This window comes from Balaenoptera acutorostrata, chromosome 15 (assembly GCF_949987535.1).
Source record: "Balaenoptera acutorostrata chromosome 15, mBalAcu1.1, whole genome shotgun sequence".
Lineage (NCBI taxonomy): Eukaryota > Metazoa > Chordata > Mammalia > Artiodactyla > Balaenopteridae > Balaenoptera > Balaenoptera acutorostrata.
In genome coordinates, this window is record NC_080078.1 from 35,492,042 (window position 1) to 35,511,803 (window position 19,762).

The 19,762-nt window shown below is 45.7% G+C and overlaps 1 long non-coding RNA gene across 1 annotated transcript in view; it reads right to left on the reverse strand.

The window, feature by feature from the left end:
- Positions 1-361: 361 nt before the first annotated feature.
- Positions 362-19,762, reverse strand: part of LOC130704938 (uncharacterized) — a 37,382-nt gene continuing 17,981 nt past the window's right edge. Inside the window, exons 3-5 of the long non-coding RNA XR_009005490.1 lie at positions 13,113-13,286; positions 12,694-12,751; positions 362-510 (exon numbers count right to left, since the gene is read on the reverse strand). This is a non-coding gene — a long non-coding RNA (uncharacterized LOC130704938). The remainder of the gene's footprint in view (positions 511-12,693; positions 12,752-13,112; positions 13,287-19,762) is intronic.

The window sequence follows — 19,762 nt, forward strand, 5'->3', positions numbered from 1 at the left end:
ACTTAAAATTCGTCTTCTGGGCTTCCCTGGTGGCACAGTGGTTGAGAATCTGCCTGCCAATGCAGGGGACACGGGTTCGAGCCCTGGTCTGGGAAGATCCCACATGCCGCGGAGCAATTAGGCCCATGAGCCACAATTACTGAGCCTGTGCTCCGCAACAAGAGAGGCCGCAATAGTGAGAGGCCCGCGCACCGCGATGAAGACTGGCCCCCACTTGCCGCAACTAGAGAAAGCCCTCGCACAGAAACGAAGACCCAACACAGCCATAAATAAATAAATTAATTAAAAAAAAAAATTCGTCTTCTCTCTGAGTTTTATTTCATCCAAGACTTGTTTTCCTTGGCTGGCAGTCTGCGGAGCCATTGCGAAGAAGCATCAAGGGTGTTGCTCTGTTCCTGTAGTCCCACCTGTTGCTCACCTGCAGCTCTGATCATGGCACCTCGTGATTCCAGCTCATGGCTCGTGGGTCTTAGGTTGGGAGGGGGAGGGCTGGGGGACTGCAGACACTGCCTCGGGAGGAAGAGAGAAAAGGAATCTAAACAACCAGGTCTTACCTTGGTTGTGGCTGGTTAGGAAAGCACGGCCCCAACAAAGCACAAATTGGACAAAGTTTTTCACACTTACCTCTCAGCCTCCTCCATCCTAGGCCAACACCAGGCTCTCTCTCAACCTCTGGGACGCACGCAGCTGTGATAACCCCTCCTCCCCCACCAATGTCTGCTCGTCTGGGAGGAAGGAAGTTTCAGTAGGCAGAATTCTAAGATGGCCCCCAATATTCCCACCCTCTGTTATCCATGTCCTGTATAATCTCTCCTTGAGTGTGGTCAGAATCTGTGATTAGGTTACGTGGCAAAGGGGAAGGGATTTTCTGATGTAATTAAGGTCCCTAATCAGTCTACCAGGAGTTAAAAGACAGATCATCCAGGGTGGGCCTGACCTAATCAGGGGAGTCCTTTAAAGAAAGTGAAGTTTCAGGGGCTTCCCTGGTGGAGCAGTGGTTGAGAATCCGCCTGCCAATGCAGGGGACACGGGTTCGAGCCCTGGTCTGGGAAGATCCCACATGCTGCGGAGCAACTAAGCCCGTGAGCCACAACCACTGAGCCTGCGCGCATCTGGAGCTTGTGCTCCGCAATAAGAGAGGCCGCGATGGTGAGAGGCCCGTGCACTGCGATGAAGAGTGGCCCCCGCTCGCCGCAACTGGAGAAAGCCCTCGCACAGAAACGAAGACCCAACACAGCCAAAAATAAATTAATTAATTAATTGAAAAAAAAAAAAAAGAAAGTGAAGTTTCAGAGAGATTCACCCCTTGGCCTCCAAGGAGAAACAGAGGGTGATGCTGTGAGCTGCCTGTAGAGAGGGGCAGCCTCTAGGAGTTGACAGCCTCAGCCCCACAACCACAAGAAACTGAATTTGGCCAACAAACTGAATAAGCTTGGAGGAATACCCCAAGCCTCATATGAGACCCCAGCCCTGACTGACACCTTGATTACAGCCTGTGAGACCCAGCTAAGCTCTGCCCAGACTCTTGACCCATGGAAACGGTGAGATAATAAATGGGTGCTATTTTAAGCAGCTAAGTTTGTGGTAATTTGTTACCCAGTAACAGAAATTTAATATGGAAGTAAACTAACACTTTTGATCATCGATGGAAGTTATTTCCATTCCCTCTGACTTAATCATCTTTATCTCCACTCTGAAAAATGGATGCTCTTAACTCCATTTGTTATAGATGAGGCTGAAGCCCAGGAAAGCAATGGAATTTAGCAAAGGCTGCCTCACTATCTGGCACTTGAGATAGAACTCAGCCCCAAGTCTGTACAAATAAAATCCACAATCTTTAAAACACCCACTAAGTTTTGCCCCTCTCCCTAATCCTTACTCTTCAGAAACCTGTTCCTTTGATAAATCCCAACCAAGTGTTCAAAGTTGCTGAACTCTTAATTTTGACAAAATTTAGTAACTAACCCCCCAAACCAATAATAATAATAAATAGTACTTTGAGCCCATATGTTTCAATCACTGGGCTATCCCCATAGGGATAGATGATACTATTATTGTTGTTGTTGCTGTTATCTCCATTTTACTGATGAAGCATAAAAAGATAAAGAAAGAAGAAACTTTCCAAAGATCACACAACCAACAAGCAGTAGAAATAGCACTTGAACTCAAGCAAACTAACATCAGAGCCCTGCTTTTAACCATTACACCATACCGTCCTCCAAGAACAGTCTTAATTCTGACATTCTGAAACAAAACAGTGCCCAATAAGAGCTTGGAAATGCACATATCTTCTGAAGGCTAATGGATTAGAATTCACTTCAGAACTTGGGAGGAATCACAAATAAGTAACTGTATTTAAGTGAGTTCTTCTGTGTAACTGATGGGAGCAGCCAATGAGGCTGTTCACAAATATTCTGGCTCTCCTTCTTCCAGGCACATGGAAGTTAGGCATGACCATGTGATCTATTTTGTCCAATGAAACATGAGCAGAGGTAACTCATGTCATTTCCAGGTAGAACACTTAAGAGACTGTGGGATTCCCCTGTGCTGGTTATCAAGGAGACACATGCAGATGGAACTTTCAAAAGCCTGGACTCCTGAGTGACTAAGAATGGACAGACTACCTCCAAAATGCCCAGATATACACTAGACACATAACATGACCAAGAATAAACCTTGCTGTATTGAGCCACTATGATTGGGGGATTGTTGTTACAACAGCATAACCCAAACCATCCTGACTAATACACTGTCCTAACTAGGGCTTCTTATCCAAAGCAAAGGCACTTTTAAAGTTAATGACATTGTAAATAATAGAGCAAATATCAACACAATCTGCCACTTTGTTAGGCTAACGAGCCCAAACAAAGCCAACAGACATAAGTTAAAAGAAACAAATCATTATATTGAAAACAGAACTGTCAAAAGAGGCACAACTGACTAATTTAGTGATTGGCGATGAACATCAGGCAAGACACAGATGTTGTCATCATCATCATTTATTATATGCCTAATTGCACATAATTTCTGACTAAGGAAAACACAAGGTGTTTAATCTCATCATCTATAGTTCAGAGAAGTAACTCTCCATTTTTTTACCCCTTCACTCTGGACTTATTTATCCAGCAATGTGTCAGGCACTGGGCTGGGTGCTGGTGACACAACAATGAACAAGGTAGGTGTGCCTTGGCCCTTGAGGAGCTTATTGCTACTGGGGGAGACAAAGAAAAAATAATAAAGTCCATGAAGAGAGTAGCAAGAGGCTGAAGTGGAGAATAACCAAGAGTCCTCTTTATAAAAGGGATCAGGAAAGACCTCCCTGTGGAGTGGACATTTAAGCTAACACTTAAAGGATGATCAGAGGCTAGTTTGGGGAGGAGCAGAGGAGAATCATTCCAGGCTAGAATAACAGGTTCTGGGGTGGGAAAAAGATTGCTGAGTCCAAAGACCCAAAAGGAGGCCAGGGTGACTGAAGCAGAGTAGGCAAAGAAGAGGAAGCAGGAAGGAGGTGGAGAGGTGGGCAGGAGCCTGAAGGAGACCCAAGGTCTGGATAGTTTTCTCCATGCAGTGGGAAGCCAAAGCAGGGACCCTAAGATCCCTTTAGCTTCCAGGTGGGAAATGGGTTGCTAAGGGTTGAGAGCAGAAGCAGGAAAACTGGTTAGGAGACCACTGCCGTAGCCCGGCTGAGATATGATGTCCTGTCCTGGCAGCAAAGATGGAGAGAACAGACAAGTTGAGATAAAGTTCAGAATCACAGGACTTGCTGATGGGAGAGGGGAAAAGAGGACAATGCCTGGTTTACTGCCTTGAACAGCTGGGTAGCCAGTGCGCTATTTAAGGAATGGGGAAGGCATGGCTGGGGCACAGAGAGGGAGGAGGACGAAAAGAAAGAGTTTGCCTTTGCTGGCTTTGGACATGTTAAGCATGAGATGTTGACTTTGCTGACAAGTGGAAAAAAGAAAGAAAAACACTGGATGTGTAAGCTGGTGTTCAAAGGAGACAGAGATGGACCTTTGAGGGTCATCAGCCAAGGAGCGGCAGCTAAAGCTATGGAAACGGAAGGGCCAACCTAGGAGCAAGTCCAGAGAGAGCAGATGACCGTGTCTGGACTAGGCTGTGAGAACAGCCAACGTTTAAGAGGTGATTGTGTTGGACAAGCAAAGACCTGATTGAATGCCATCCCCCTCCCTCTCAACCCTGCATCATGCCAAGAGGGGGCTCAGCCTCTGGGGACTTCCAATGAGCTCCCACGTGTCTCTCTTTCTTCTGAGACCTTTTCCAAAATCCTCCTTCCATACTTAGTGAAATAGGATTCTCAACATATGTGCCTTTTCCTCCCCCACCCAGTCTAAGCAAAAACTTTTGACTATGAGAGGAATAAAGAAGCCTTCAGTGTCTGTCCTTTACTGCTAATTCCATCAGATTTCTCGTTATTCACACCTGGCAGTCTAATTTTTTTCTTTCTCCTCTCCCAGCACAGTCATAGCCTTAATTATTGACCTTTTCACTCTTCTAACACCTCTGTTTCCCCTCGTCTTTGTTCTCAGGAAGTTCTGCTCACATGATTATCTGCTGGTTCCTCACCTGGGGATAGAAATTATTTTCTGTGGACAAGACCTCCCCTTCTAATCTCAATCAGACAAGCCAGAGATCTCTGTACATCAAATATTAAATTCACGCTCGACAGATCACGCTTCTGGTTTCTTTCCTGCCAGCCTGTGGATGAATAGGTTTACATCCTTCACAGAGATGTCCCACCAAATTTTCACAAAGTTGGAGTTTCCAAGTGTGACAGTCACTCCTGCTCTCTTTCTCCTGCTCAAAATGCAGCAGGAGAGAGTGTTACATCATCACATTTGCAGAGTATGCGTCTTGTTCTCATTTTAAGAGAGACAGACAAACTAACAGGCATTCAGAAGATGGTTGCCACAATGGAGAAGAAAATCAAAGCCACAACAAATAAGCAATGGTCAAAAGAGTTAGAGAGGGCTTCCCTGGTAGCGCAGTGGTTGAGAGTCTGCCTGCCAATGCAGGGGACACGGGTTCGAGCCCTGGTCTGGGAAGATCCCACATGCCATGGAGCAACTAGGCCCGTGAGCCACAATTACTGAGCCTGCACGTCTGGAGCCTGTGCTCCGCAACAAGAGAGGCCGCGATAGTGAGAGGCCCACGTACCGCGATGAAGAGTGGCCCCCACTTGCCGCAACTAGAGAAAAGCCCTCGCACAGAAACGAAGACCCAACACAGCCATAAATAAATAAATAAATAAATAAATAAATAAATAAATAAATAAATAAATAAAAATCTTCCCAAAAAAAAGAAGAGTTAGAGATATTCAGTCTAGAGAGAATATGCCAGTGCAAGGGGTCAGGAAAAACGAGACCTGCGGTGTGTTTTTGCAAATAAAGTTTTATTGGAACTCAGCCATGTCCATTTGTTTACGTATTGTCTATGGCTGCTTATCATGCTACAGTGGCAGAGCTGAGTAGTTGTGACAGAGACAGTCAGGCACACAAGGTCTATCTGGCTCATCATAGAAAAGGTTTGCCAACCCCTGCTCTGGAAAGAAAAGGGAATGAGGGAGGGAGGAAGGGAGGGAAGGAGGGGAAGAGAGGAAATATGGCTGTATTCCAAATATCTATTGTAAGAAAGAGGAATTCGATTTGTTTAGCATGGCCCAAGATATCAAACAAGGAGCAACAGATCTGAAGTTACAAGACAAGAGTTCAGCTGAAGATAAGGATGAGCTCTCCAGCAGGCATGCAATCCACACCAGAAGGGCTGCCTGGAGGAGTGAAGATTATGTCACTGGATGTCCACATGTGTCAAGTGGACTAAGGTCCCCCAAAGGCATGCAGGTTTGCTAAAGATTTTGCTAAAGGAAGCATGCAAGTTGAAGAGGTTTTGAAAGGCACGGTGTGGTTGGAGAAAGGGCTGTGGCTAAAGAGAGCAGAGGGGAGAAATTATGGGGAGGAAGGACAGAGTGACGTGGCCATATAGTGAGGAACTTTACAAAAGATGGAGGTTTAACCATGTGATGTGTGACATTACCTCTTCTATGTTCTCCTGAAATCTTCAGTTAAAGCAATATTCTGTCAATGCTTCTGGGGTTGCATTTGTGGAGATTTCTAGGAGGGGATGTGACGTGGCATTTGCCTTAAGGAAATAGCATATTAGCCCAAAGAGACCTGGGTCCATTCCAGCTGAATCCAACCCTTATAGGTATGTCAGAGATGCTGGGAGGCCATTCGAATCCTGCCAACCCTGAGGCCATAGCAGTCTTTGAAACCATTATCTGGCTTAACACTAGCACTTAGCTGAACACTCAACATGAATCTTGCCGAAGCGAAGCCATAGGAATACATTTTTTACATTTTTCTTTCATTTCAGATCCTTCTTAGGAATTGCTAAGGCTCAACCACATGTGGAAGATTCCAGGAGGCAAAATAATTTCTGAGCTTTGGGATTTCCCTGAGGATGGTCCAAATCTGTGAAAATTTCATAGGACTTCTCCAAACCCATACAATGTACAACACTAAGAGTGAACTGTAAAACTATGGACTTTGGGTGACTATGATGTGCCAGTGTTAGGTCCATCAGTTGTAACCAATGTCCCACTCTGGTGGGGATGTTGATAATGGGGGAGGCTGTGCATGTGCAGGGCAGAGGATATATGGGAAATCTCTGTACCTTCTTTTGATTTTGCTGTGAACCTAAAACTGCTCTAAAAATATTGTCTTTAAAGAAAATTTTCATAAAAGTTTCAAACAAGGACATTGAGGACATAAGTTGGCTCTGGGTTGGATCCTAGGAACTCATGGATCTTCAGCAGATGGGAATTGTGTACCCCACATGCTCACACCCTCGTGGGCTATTTCTACTACACACAAAACTTAGTAGCTCTGAACCACAAAATTTGTTATTTCTCATGACTCTGTGCGATGGCTGGGCATTTCCTCTGCTGGTCTCATGTGGGCTCACTTGTGTGGCTACATGCAGCTGGAGGCTCAGCTGGGCTGGAAGGTCAACATGGCCTCACGCACACGCTTGGCAGATGGCGCTGCTGGTGGCTGGGAACTTGGTTTTTCTTCATGTGCCCTCTCGTCCTCCAGAGCCCTTCTCCACATGGCCCCTTGAGCAGGAGATCCAGGGCTTACTTGGTGCTGGCTTACAAGAGAGCAAAAATAAGAGAAGCTACAAGGGCTCTCAAGGCCTAGGACCAAACATCAGACACCCTCACTTCAGCCGCATTCTACTGGTCCAAGCAAGTCGTAGGCCAGCCCAGGTTCAAGAGGAGAGAAATAAACTCCACCTCTTAATGAAGAGTTTGCAATCACACTGCAAAAGGGCATTTGTGGGATGCTGCACTCATCTTTGGAAAATACCTAACATACATACACACACACACACAAACACACAATCCTTTCTATGCAACCGTCCCTCCAGGTGCATCCAATGCCAGCCAGAACCTAAACTTGACAGTACTCAATGGAAGAAAGAAATTAGAGTGTCCTACATGCCAGTTCTCCTCTTGCGTGACTTCAGCCCCATCAAAAGCAGACCCTATCAGAGTTTACATCCCTTGAGAAGCATTGTAATTGATCTTTGGATCAATCAATAAGTATTTGAATCCACAGCAACAGCCTGCCCATAGGAAATGTTCAGCTCATGCTAGGATTTTCCCTTTCTGCTAAATCATGCTGAAAGAACCACAGTGAAACTTTATATTCAGAAAAATGTTCAAAGCCCCAATCAGTAACAGGTTTAACAGGATGCATCTCCTAATCCTTTCATCACAGACATCTCTTTTTTTTTTTTTTTTTTTAGCCTACCGGCCCCTCCCTTCTGTTGAGACTTGCACCTTTTCCTACCCCAGTCACATGGCTCTGGTGGGGGCTGCCATGTTCTTACACGACTCCGCCCCCCTGTCCACAGTTGATTGGTTCAGGGATGGGCATCTGACCCAAACAGGCCAATCAGAGTTCCTCCCTCAGGTTTGTTTTTCCTAGCTGGAACTGGGAAAATATAGACATGCTCTGTGATGACAGGAACTTTGGAGTGAGACAAAGGGGAGTGTTTGTGGCCACACTCCTCACCTTATGGAGAAAGCCAGTCCCCAGTGAGAGAAAATTGAGGTGATATGCAGACAAAGGCAGACACAGAGATGGAGAGAGAGATCTGGTAATGTGTGAGCCCCTGGTTCCTAGAGCTCAGCTGCATCCCTGCCTTTCTGCAGAATGACTTCAGTGACATGGGAAATCATGCCTCAAAAGGCCTCTTGCAGATGCCATGCCCATAGCCCATTGGTACTCACCATTCTAGTACTGCATGCACCCCAGACTAAAACTCGCCATGTTGGCCTTCTTCCCTTCCTTGAATCACTTCCCCACTCCCTTATGGGTGCTCCCTGGAGTCACCTCTCAAATAAACCACTTGCACTCCCATCCTTGTTTCAGGGTCTGCTTTTTTAATATATATAAATTTATTTGTTTTATTTATTTATTTTTGGCTGTGTTGGATCGTCATTGCTGCACGCAGGCTTTCTCTAGTTGTGGCGAGCGGGGGCTACTCTTCATTGCAGTGCGCAGGCTTCTCATTGCGGTGGCTTCTCTTGTTGCAGAGCACGGGCTCTAGGCATGCGGGCTTCAGTAGTTGTGGCTCACGGGCTCTAGAGCGCAGGCTCAGTAGTTGTGGTGCACAGGCTTAGTTGCTCCATGGCATGTGGGATCTTCCCAGACCAGGCATCAAACCTGTGTCCCCTGCATTGGCAGGCGGATTCTTAACCACTGCCACCAGGGAAGTCCCTCAGGGTCTGCTTTGAGGGAAAACCAGACTAAAGCATAGTCCCTTTTCTTACCTACCCTAGTAAGATGTGGGTTTCTGTCACTTGCAACCAAGAGTTCTGACTATTACCTTCTGTTGGGATGATTCCTATAATGTGTTTGGAAATTTCTCCATCTCCACTCTAGTAACTATGTCATAAATATGTAGATTTCTTAACAAAGTTTAATGGGATTCTTGATCAACCGTAAGTTTCACAAAATGCACTGCACTTCTGTAACAATTCCCAGTGACTGATATAACTGCCATGCAAAAGAAAGTAAGAGTCAGAGATGGCTCTACCGGGCTGGCAAAGAAGAATCTAGTCCAGAATGGCATGGGTGGGAGATGCTTCTGGAACTGTGGGACCCTCAAGCCTGCATGACCCACAGCTGAGTACTAGGACAGCTTGAAAACATAGTGGCCAGGAAGAGATTTACTCTCTCCTCCATATTTCATCTTCCACCCCATCCAAAGTGCTCAATAAATATTTGCTAAAACAGATGATGGATTTATACCTTCCAAACCAGAGCTCACCAAAGAGAAACCAAGATACACTGCAATGCTGTGACCATAAGCATCATAGTGACTACAATTAGAATTCTCTCTAGCCAGCCACCTCCACTAAGCTCTGTTGATTACACAAAATGTTGCACTTTGGGGAAGTTTCAGTGGACATGGTGGATTGCTGAATGACTGCTGGCTGTTTTTTATGTGTTTTATGTGTTTTTATGTTTTTCCAGAATATTGAGATATATATGTGTTGTCCCTAAAAGGGCCTAAGTGATTAATATACAATTCCCAAAGAGCCAGACTACTTAGTACCAGTATTCACATTCCCTTGGAGAATCTACATACCAGGGACTCAAAGTTCTCTCCTGACCAAAGAACGCCTGGCCTTGGACAGTCCTGATCCTGGTAACAACAGCTCCCTTCCAGACCTGGCTTCCCCAGAGTAGCATACGTTGTTCTTTGCCACCAAGGGTATCCAGGGACGCAAACTAAAGATAATGATGCTTTATTGGCCCTCAATCATCTGTCTTTTCCACGTGTTGGAAGGAGTGCCAAGTCCAATTTGTCCAAGCACAAAATAGCATATTGGCATCATTAGATCAGACAAAGAAACTATCAGTAGCAATTTATTATTGTACTGAAAGTAACTAACATTTGTTGAGCACTTACCAGTACTAAGGACCCATGTAAGTGCTTTACCTGCTGCATTAGCCAGGGTAGACTAGGTTATGCCACAATAACAAATTAACCCCAAAATCTCAGTGGCTTGGCAACAGAGGCTGACTTCTCACATTCCATGTCCACCACGGGTTAGCTGGGGACTATGCTCTATTTGGTCACTCAGAGACCCAGAATGATGGAGACTACCATCTCAATGCAAGACTTCCACAGTTACTGTGGCAGGGGATGAGAGGGTGAGATGGTTATGCACCAGCACTTGAAAGCTTCAGGCTGGAAGTCATAGATGTGGCTTCCACTCAAAACACATGGCCCACGATTACAAGGGGACTGGGAAGTGAGGGGGTGCATGTGGATATCCCATGAGCAGTAAGCATTCCTGTCAACATTCATTATCTCATTGGAGCCTCACAACCTCAGGAAATATATCATTATTCCTTTTTACAGAGAAAGAAACAGAGGCACAGAGAGGTTATGAGATTTGCCCCAAGTGTAAAATGTAAGCCCAGAGCAGAGATGTGAGCCCAGGCCTGCAAGCTGCAAAATACCCTCAACTGCTTCGCTGCATACTCATCACAAAATTCTACAAAATTCCCTTGTATAGCAAAACACCGTGCTAATTAATGAGAGGCCAAGTTATGCAAATACAAAATGGAGCACCCCTGACACACCACCTCCTCACCCCAAAAATTCAACCTAAGCAAATACTTGGAAAAGAATTCTCAGGCAATTTCAGGAAGAGGGAAATGTGTCATCTCATCTGGGTCTGATATCCAGCCCACAGTCCACCCACATCAAGATAAAAACCTTCTGAAAACTTCACCTGAAAACCTAGGCAGACTGTCACCTCCTGTCACTAGAAAACCCACTGGTGACATCTTTATACAATTCACAGATCTTTCCAAAGCTGTAAAGGTAAATGTCATCCATGTACCTGTAGAAAGCAGCCACAGGCAGATCTGTTAGGAGACTGTTGTCATATCTGGATGAGCGGCTGAGTGAAGATGCTTCCAACAGGCTAATTCTTCCCAGCCTGCAAAACTCAATTCTAGCACCACCTCCTCCAGGGAGCCCTCCTCTTCCTGGCTTCTCCAAGTTAGGACCCTCTCCCTGTTCTCCTGTGTCACCTCCCATTCACACCTCTGGCAGGACCCCCCTTATTTGTCTGCCTGTCCCCTGGACTCTGAGCCACCCACAGGCAACCTCGGCATCTATACTTCTGTGCCTCTGGCACCTGACACATAGTATGTGCTCAATAAATGTGGGGTGGATGGGTGGATGCTTAAGCCTGTTCCCTTGAGGAATTTAAACCCCTGTGTGCAGCAAATGTGTAGCCAAGTATTAAAATTACAGTCCCAGCCTCACTTCTGCTGTGTGGCCTTGGAGAGGTTCTATAGCCTCTCTGAGCTGTTTATTCAGCTACAAAGTAAAAACCACCACCTCATAATAAATATGTTGAAAAACTTAAGTGGAAAGCAGAGGGTATTGAAACAAAAGCTCATACACAAATGTTCACAGCCAGATTATTCACAATAGCCAAAAGGTGGAAACAACCCAAATGTCCATCAGCCGGTGAATGGATATATAAAAATATTATTCAGCCATGAAATAGAATGAAGTGCTGACAAATGCTACAATATGAATGAACCTTGAAAACACGGTGCTCGGTATAAGAAGCCAGACACAAAAGGCCAAATATTATGTGATTCCATTTATATGAAATGTCCAGAATAGGTAAAGCCAAACAGACAGAAAGCAGATTAGTGGTTGCTAGGGGCTGGGGGAGGGAGGAATGAGGAAGGACTGCTAATGGGTATGAAGTTTCCTTTTGGGTGATGAAAATAGTCTGAAACTAGATAGTGGTAATGGTTGCACAGCACTGTGAATGTACTAAATGTCACTAAATTTGTCCACTTGCAAATGATTAAAATGGTAATTTTTTTTTTTTTAATCTCAAAGAGAGATCTGAACTCCCATGTTTATTGCAGCATTATTCACAATAGCTAAGGTATGGAAACAACCTAAGGGCCTGTCAATGGATGAACAGATAAAGAAAATGTGATACTCTCTCTTTCTCTCTCTCACACACACACACACACACACACCACTGAAATATGATTCAGCCTTAAAAAAGAAGGAAATCTTATCACTTGCAACAATATAAATGAACATGGAGGGCATTATGCTAAATGAAATAAACCAGAGAAAGATAAATACTGCATGATATCAGTTATATGTAGAACCTGAAAAAAGAAATGGCAAGTTGAACTCATACAAACAAGAGTAGAATGGTCTTTTGCCTCCCCATGTAAACTTTAGAATCAGTTTGTTAATAGCCATGAAATAACTTGTTGGAATTTTGATTGGGACTGCATTGAATCTATAGATTAAGTTGGGAAGAACTGACATCCTGATGATACTAAGCCTACCCATCCATGAACATGAAACATCTCTCCATTTACTTAGTTCTTTGATTTCATTCAACAGAGTTTTCTAGTTTTCCTCATATAGATCTCATACATATTTTGTTAGATTTACGTTTATTTCTCTACTTACATATATACACATATATATGATATATACATAATTAAATACATTGTTGTTATTACTAGTATGAACAAACTTATTACCTGTTAGATCAACTAAAAAGAAGGAAAACAAAAGTTTTAATTTTACATTTACCTTTACTTATTCCTTCTTTGATGTTCTTCCTTTCTTTATACAGAACCAAGTTTCTGACCTATAAAAAATGGTAAATTTTATTGTTAATGGACCACAATGATTTTTTTTAATTCTTATAGGGAATTTTCAACTAATAACCTTTCTAGGATTTCAAAAAAATTAAATGGGATAGAATAGATGATGTATATACAGTTCCCAGCCCTGTGGGCACTCAATCCACAGTGGCTGTTTCCATAGTCATAATGAACAGTAATTTGTTCTCCCTATAAAAACAGGCTATGCTGAGTAAAGGAAAGCACCAATCTAATTTGTTCTCCAAATGTTCACAACAGTGGAATTCGTGTAAGAGTCCAAAATATTTCACACTATCTGTCTTTTTTTATCGTGGTTAAATACACATAATACTTAGCATTTTTTACCGTCTTAAAGTGCACCGTGCAGCGGCATTAAGTGCATTCACAGTGCTGTGCAGCCGCCACCACCATCCACCTCCAGAACTTTTCCATCACGTCGAACGTGCCAGCTCGTTACGCTCCAGGTGTTCTGATCCACAGCGGAGCTGGGGCAGAATTATCAATGTGAACTTTGATCAACTGCAGATAAGAAAAAAAGGGAGAAAATGGGAGCAGGCCGTGAACTCAGCGATGTGAGCGTGTGAGGCACTGGGGACATGACGGGGCCCAGGGCCCTCATGCTGCTGCTGCCCGTCCTGTTGGGCTGCGCTGGCTGCCACCCCGTCCCAGGAGGAAGAGCTTCCACAAGCTGCTGCTGGTCTCCTTTGATGGGTTCTGCTGGGACTACGACCAGGACGTGGACACCCCCGACATGGACCGCCTGGCCGGGAGGGCGTGAAGGCCAAGTCCCTCACACCGCCCTTCGTGACAATGACCTCCCCGTCTCACTTCACCACCACCTCGGGTAAGCTCCGCCCTGCAGCCAGGCCATGATGCGGGCGGAAACCCCGCATCCGTAGTTCCCTGAAACAGAGCTGATTCTCAGTCATCTCTGGGGAGACCGAGGCAGCCAATGCCACTTGGGGTCACCCCCTGGAAGAAGCACTAGCTTAGAATACTAAGGGATGCACAGGGCTGTTTCTAGAACCCATGGCCTGCAGGCAGAATGGGGACCACGGCTGCAGCCTCCTAAGGGATCTCCCCAATGCCCAGGCCCACCCTACCCTCCACCCTGCCTTTCACATCGTGGCCGGTGATCTTTTTAAAAAGTAAATCATTAAAAGAATTTTATAAAAGTAATAAAACATTAAAGTTTAAAGTAATCAGTTAGATCAGGTTACTCCCCTGCTTAATACTGGTGCACTGGAGGGACACGTATGATCTTTGAAGAGAATTCAAATTTTGTCTTTCAGTGATCCAGAAGGTCCCCATGGCCTGGCCCCCGACCTGCTCTCTCCTGACCTCTCTCATCTCTCTTCCCCTCACAAGCTTCCCTCCAGATCACAAAGGTCCCCTGCCTGGGCCTCCAACCAGCTCCCACCGGCCTCAGGACCTTTGCCTAAGCTGGTCCCTCCAGCTCACCTGGAGCATGTGGTCCAATGGGGGAGACAGACATTAGACAAGTAAACACACCAACAGATGTCATTACAAGTCAGAGAGGCACCAAGAAGGAAGAGAAGAGCTTCTCCAGGAGAAGACAGCAAGGGCAAATTGACTTGAACTCGGAGAGGCAGGGAAGGGTTCTCTGAGGAAGGGGCAGTTGAGCTGCGAGTGAAAGAAACCTCAGGAGTCCAGAGGAAGGAAAAGCATTCCAGGCAGAGGGAACAGCATGTACAAGGTCTTTGTGACAGGAAGGAACGTGATTGTTCCAGAATTTCAGTTGCCACTAAGCAAATAGATTCCAATCTAAAAGAGAGGCAGAAAGACATTCACACATTACTACACATAAAACAGATAACTAATAAGAACCTGCTGTATAGCACAGGGAACTCTACTCAATACTCTGTAATGGCCTATATGGGAAAAGAATATTTAAAAAAAAAAAAAAAGAGTGGATATATGTATGTGTATAATTGATACACTTTGCTGTACACCTGAAACTAACACAACATTGCAAATCAACTACACTCCAATAAAAATTTGAGAATAGGGACCTCCCTGGTGGCGCAGTGGTTAAGAATCCGCCTGCCAACGCAGGGGACACGGGTTCGAGCCCTGGTCTGGGAAGATCCAACATACCTCAGAGCAACTAAGCCCGTGCGCCACAACTACTGAGCCCGCGCTCTAGAGCCCTCGAGCCACAACTGCTGAGCCCGCGCACCTGGACCCAGTGCTCTGAAACAAGAGAAACCACCGCAATGAGAAGCCTGCGCACTGCAAGGAAGGGTAGCCCCGATTCGCTGCAACTAGAAAAAGCCTGTGCGCAGCAAAAAAAGACCCAATGCAGCCAAAAAATAAATTAATTAATTTTTTAAAAAATAAAAATACTTGGCCCTACCACATAACAATTAAATAAAAATCTTTGAGGATGGGGGAAGAAAAGGAAAAAAAAATAAGAAAAGGAGGCAGTCAGGATGCAAAGGACTCCACTATAATAAGACTAACATTAGCTTCCATTTCTCAAATGTGAGCCTGATGCAGGGCTCTGTGCCAGGTGCTTTGCCTCCATTATCACCGGTACGATACTGCAAAGCAAGCGTTGTCCCTGGTCCACAGGTGAGAAAACGATGACTCAGCAAGGCTGAGTAACTGACCAGTCACTCGGTCAGAAACTGGGAAAGGAGAAGCCAGGCTAGGAACAAGGGTGCCCCTGGCCACAGAGAACTGGTTCTGCCCGGTTCTGATCTGGGAATCTGCAGACCCCTCTCACAGGGCAAGGAGGGGTACTGGTAGCATGAACCTCACCCCCACCCAGAGAGCCGCTCACTGGGGTCCGAGGGCAGCTCTGGGAACCTCTGACATGATGGGCAAACTGCTGGTGCCTTTTTGCTGGAAGAGGTTTTCATCACTTCCACCTGACTCTCAAAGGTGTGTTTGAATCAGAAACTCAAAAAATAAAGCTGAGCAACCGCTCAGAGAGAGATTTGCTGAGAGAGATTTTCCTACATGTAAACTCTTCGAGAGGCAAGTCATTCGGGAACTATTAGCACCAGGAAGAAGGAACTAAAGAGCCCTTTTCTGGAGAAAGCGAACGCCACTTCCCAGTGGCATTAACTTCATAACACTTAAAAGATCTCCCATGGGCAGATTCTGGGTCCCTGAATGCTGAAAATACAATGGGCACATAATATTGTGAGGTAAGGCACGCTCACCTTTTATTTATTCCCAGAAGGCTTCTGATGAGAAGATACAAACAGTGAGAGCAAATTTTTTAAATTACAAAATCACCCCAACACCTCTCCTACATTCACTGCCAGCAGGGAATGGAAACCGGTACAGCTTCAGTGGAGTGTAATTTGGCAACATCCCATACAATTACAAATGCACAAACTTTATTTGGCAATTCCACTTGTAGGACTCTATCCTACCATTACATACTTGCTTGGTGGAAAATGATGTACATACAAAGATATTCATTACATTAGTGTTTGTAAGAGCAAAAGAAAATAGAAACAACATGACTATCCATCCAGAGGGGAGTGGCTAAGTAAAATACTGGACATGCATAGAACGGCATACTCTGTCACCTTTAAAAGAAAAACTGAGAAAGCTTTTTGTGTCCAGTAGGAAATTATCTCCAAGACGGATTAAGTGACAAAAGCAAGATGCAAAGAATATGTGCAGCATGCATATATGTGTGTGTATAACATGTGTGTATATATGTGCATACAATTTCTTATAGATGCACAGAGGACCTCTAAAGAAATAAACAAGAAATTGGTAACACTGATTCCTCCAGGAAGAGAACGAGGTAGAAGGGAGACTTTGGATTGTACATCCTGTGTACCTTTTAGATCTTGGACCATGTGGATGTATTGCCTATAAATAACAAAATTTATATACATAAGGTACTCTTTTTAATTCACCCCTTATAGAAAAAACATGTTCTTCTGTCCCTCTTATTTATAACCGACCTGCCATTTATTGAGTTGGAGAAGAGTCACTGCTTTAAAACGGGTTTTGCAGCCTCAGCACTACTGACATTTGGGACCAGATGGTTCTCTGTGGTGCGGGCCATCCTGTGCACTGTGGGATGTTGGACAGCATCCCTGGTCTCTATCCTCTAGGTGCCAGGAGTGCCCCCTCCTCCCACGGCGACAACCAAGAATGTCCCCAGACATTGCCCAAAGCCACCTGGGAGACAAATTGGCCCCCAGCTGAAAACCCGTCTTTTTTTAATATATAAATTTATTTTATTTATTTATTTATTGGCTGCATTGGGTCTTCATTGCTGTGCTCAGGCTTTCTCTAGTTGCGGCAAGCGGGGGCTACTCTTCATTGCGATGAGCGTGCTTCTCATTGCGGTGGCTTCTCTCGTTGCGAAGCACGGGCTCTAGGCGCGCGGGCTTCAGTAGTTGTGGCTTGAGGGCTCAGTAGTTGTGGCTCACGGGCTCTTGAGCACAGACTCAGTAGTTGTAGTGCACAGGCTTAGTTGCTCCACAGCATGTGGGATCTTCCCGGACCAGGGCTTGAACCTGTGTCTCCTGCATTGGCAGGCATATTCTTAACCACTGCGCCATCAGGGAAGTCCTGAAAACTTCCACTCAGTCCCCTGTCTTGAGTGGTTGAACCACTACCTGGCTTACAAAAATGCTCAGCAAGTACCATGATCATCATATCCTTCGATTCTCGTTAACAGTGACAAGAAGTCAGAACAGTTGAGATATCCAAGGTCCATGAATGTACAAATCTCTCCCGAGATCCCACAGCAGCTGAGGGGCAGAAGCAGGATTTGAACTCAGCCCTGGACAGTTCCAGACACTGGTCCTCAATTCTTGCCTCTAGCATGCCTACAGCCCTCCAGTGTCCTTCCTTCTAATTAAGTAGTCCAAAGGTATTCCAAATACCTTTAAATGTTGCATATCCTCAGAGCTCCCAGGCAGCGGGTAAACACCCTGAATATGTTGTATTAATGACACAGATGCCACCCTAGAACCAGCAAAAAGCACCAGCACTTGTCTTCATGAGCTGGGCTCAAGCCGACCTCTGACTCCAGTGTGGAAAAGCATCATCCGTAATAGAAAAAACAATGGATAAAAATTGGTGCTGCCAGCACCCAAAGACCTCTTCAGATTCCAGGGGTAGGCCTGACACAAAGTATGATAAAAGGGGCTCTCTGGGCCCAACGACTAATTAAATGGAGTTCTTACGAACACCTCGGGGCAAGTTAGCTCGGAAGAGAGGTGAGGAAATGATGCTGCTTCCCTGATTCTCAGCTCAGCTGCACAAGGAGGCAGCTCACGTAAGGGCTCAGGTCTGACAAGCCACGTAACCACCCCTCCAAGCTTCCTAGACAGAGACCAAGGGACCAGGGACCACGTGGTCCCAGGCAAGGAGCACAGCAGGGAGAGGCCATGCCCTGGGCATAAGACTTAGCTGACTTGGCTCGTTAGGTCAGAACTCTGGGCCCCCTGGGTCCACATCTGGGCAGCAGGGCCTCTCCATGCCTGGGGTCTGTCAGGTGTGTGAATATCTGAGCCCTCACCCCAGAGCTAGAATCACATGGACCCTCATCGGCTTTCCTGATGCTGGTGAAGAAAGTCTTCCCGGAGAATTTGTTAGAGGGCTTACAATGTATTCATCCTTTCAGTTGACGAATATTGTTTTGAGCATCTCTGTTGGACCAGGCAGTGTAGACGGTGGCCAGCTACACACGTACATGTCTCCAGGGTCTGGCCATCTTTCTAGGGCTTGACGCACAGCTCAGGCTCCTGCCCCCTCTGCTCCCAAATCCCACAGATCTTTTGGGGGGGTTGTTTCCTTCTCTCTGGAGTTCCGCCAGAGTAAAGGACAAACAGCCCCTTTCTTGGGGATCCTTCCACCTCTTTGCTTCCTCTCTCAGGGAATCAGACAGGAGAGATTTGTTCTTCCTCCCCTGGGTCCCCCCCAAACCTTCCTCTACACCCGAACTCCTCCATGGCTCCCACAATGGGCTGAGCGTGTGACACCCCAAAGCCAGAAGGAGTCTCTGCTTTCTCCACTTTCTCCCATGGCATCCTTTCCTCGGAGCATGAAAAACAAAAATCCTGACTGTTTGAAAGGAAAGAATAAGGGAGAAAGGATTTTAAAAATAAAGCTGACTATTAATTCAAAATATCTCACCTCATCATCTCTTCTTCACGTGAGAAACTCTTTGCATCTTTATAAAGGGTGTGTTTTTCCTCCAAGTATTTGCCCCCCAGCACCACCTGCAAGACAGTGGAAGTGGGGCCTCTGTCTAGGGTGGAGGCTCCCAAGACCTGACACTGGGGGCGATGTTCTCCCTCCAGCTCCCAGGGCTGGGCACTGGGCAGATCTGCATGTTGCTCAAACTGCTCTTCTCTCTCATAAGAAGGGCAATTACTTCCTCCAAGGTAGTTTTCTTCTTCCCACCTGGCTCCATCCCCTGCCCTTCATCATCCCCCACCTCCACGTACACACACACACACACACACACACACAGAAACACACACACACAGGGGTCTTGGCCACAGCACCTGGTAGTTCCTTAAAATGGAATGCCGTATTCATTTTCTATGGCTGCATAAAAATTAACCACAAACTTAGCAACTTAGAACAACACCCATTTATTATCTCTCTGTCGTCAGGAGTCCAAGCATAGCTGAATTTAGTCCTCTGCTCAGGGTCTCACAAGGCTGCAATCAAGGTGCTGGCTGAGGTGGTGTCTCATCTGAGGCTCGGGGTCCTCTCCCAAGCTTACGCAATTGTTGGAAGACTTCATTTCCTTGCAGCTGTAGAACCCATGGCAGCTTGGGTCCAGACCCTCTGCTAAGAGCACACCTGAGGAGGTCAGGCCCACCTGGGATGATCTCCCTTTGGATTAACTCAAAGTGAACTGATTAGGGCCCTTAGTTACATCTGCAAAATCCCTTCAACTTTTCCATGTCTACTGGTTAGAAGCCAGCCACAGGTCCAGCCATGTGCAAGGGGAGGGAATTATACAAGGCGTATATATC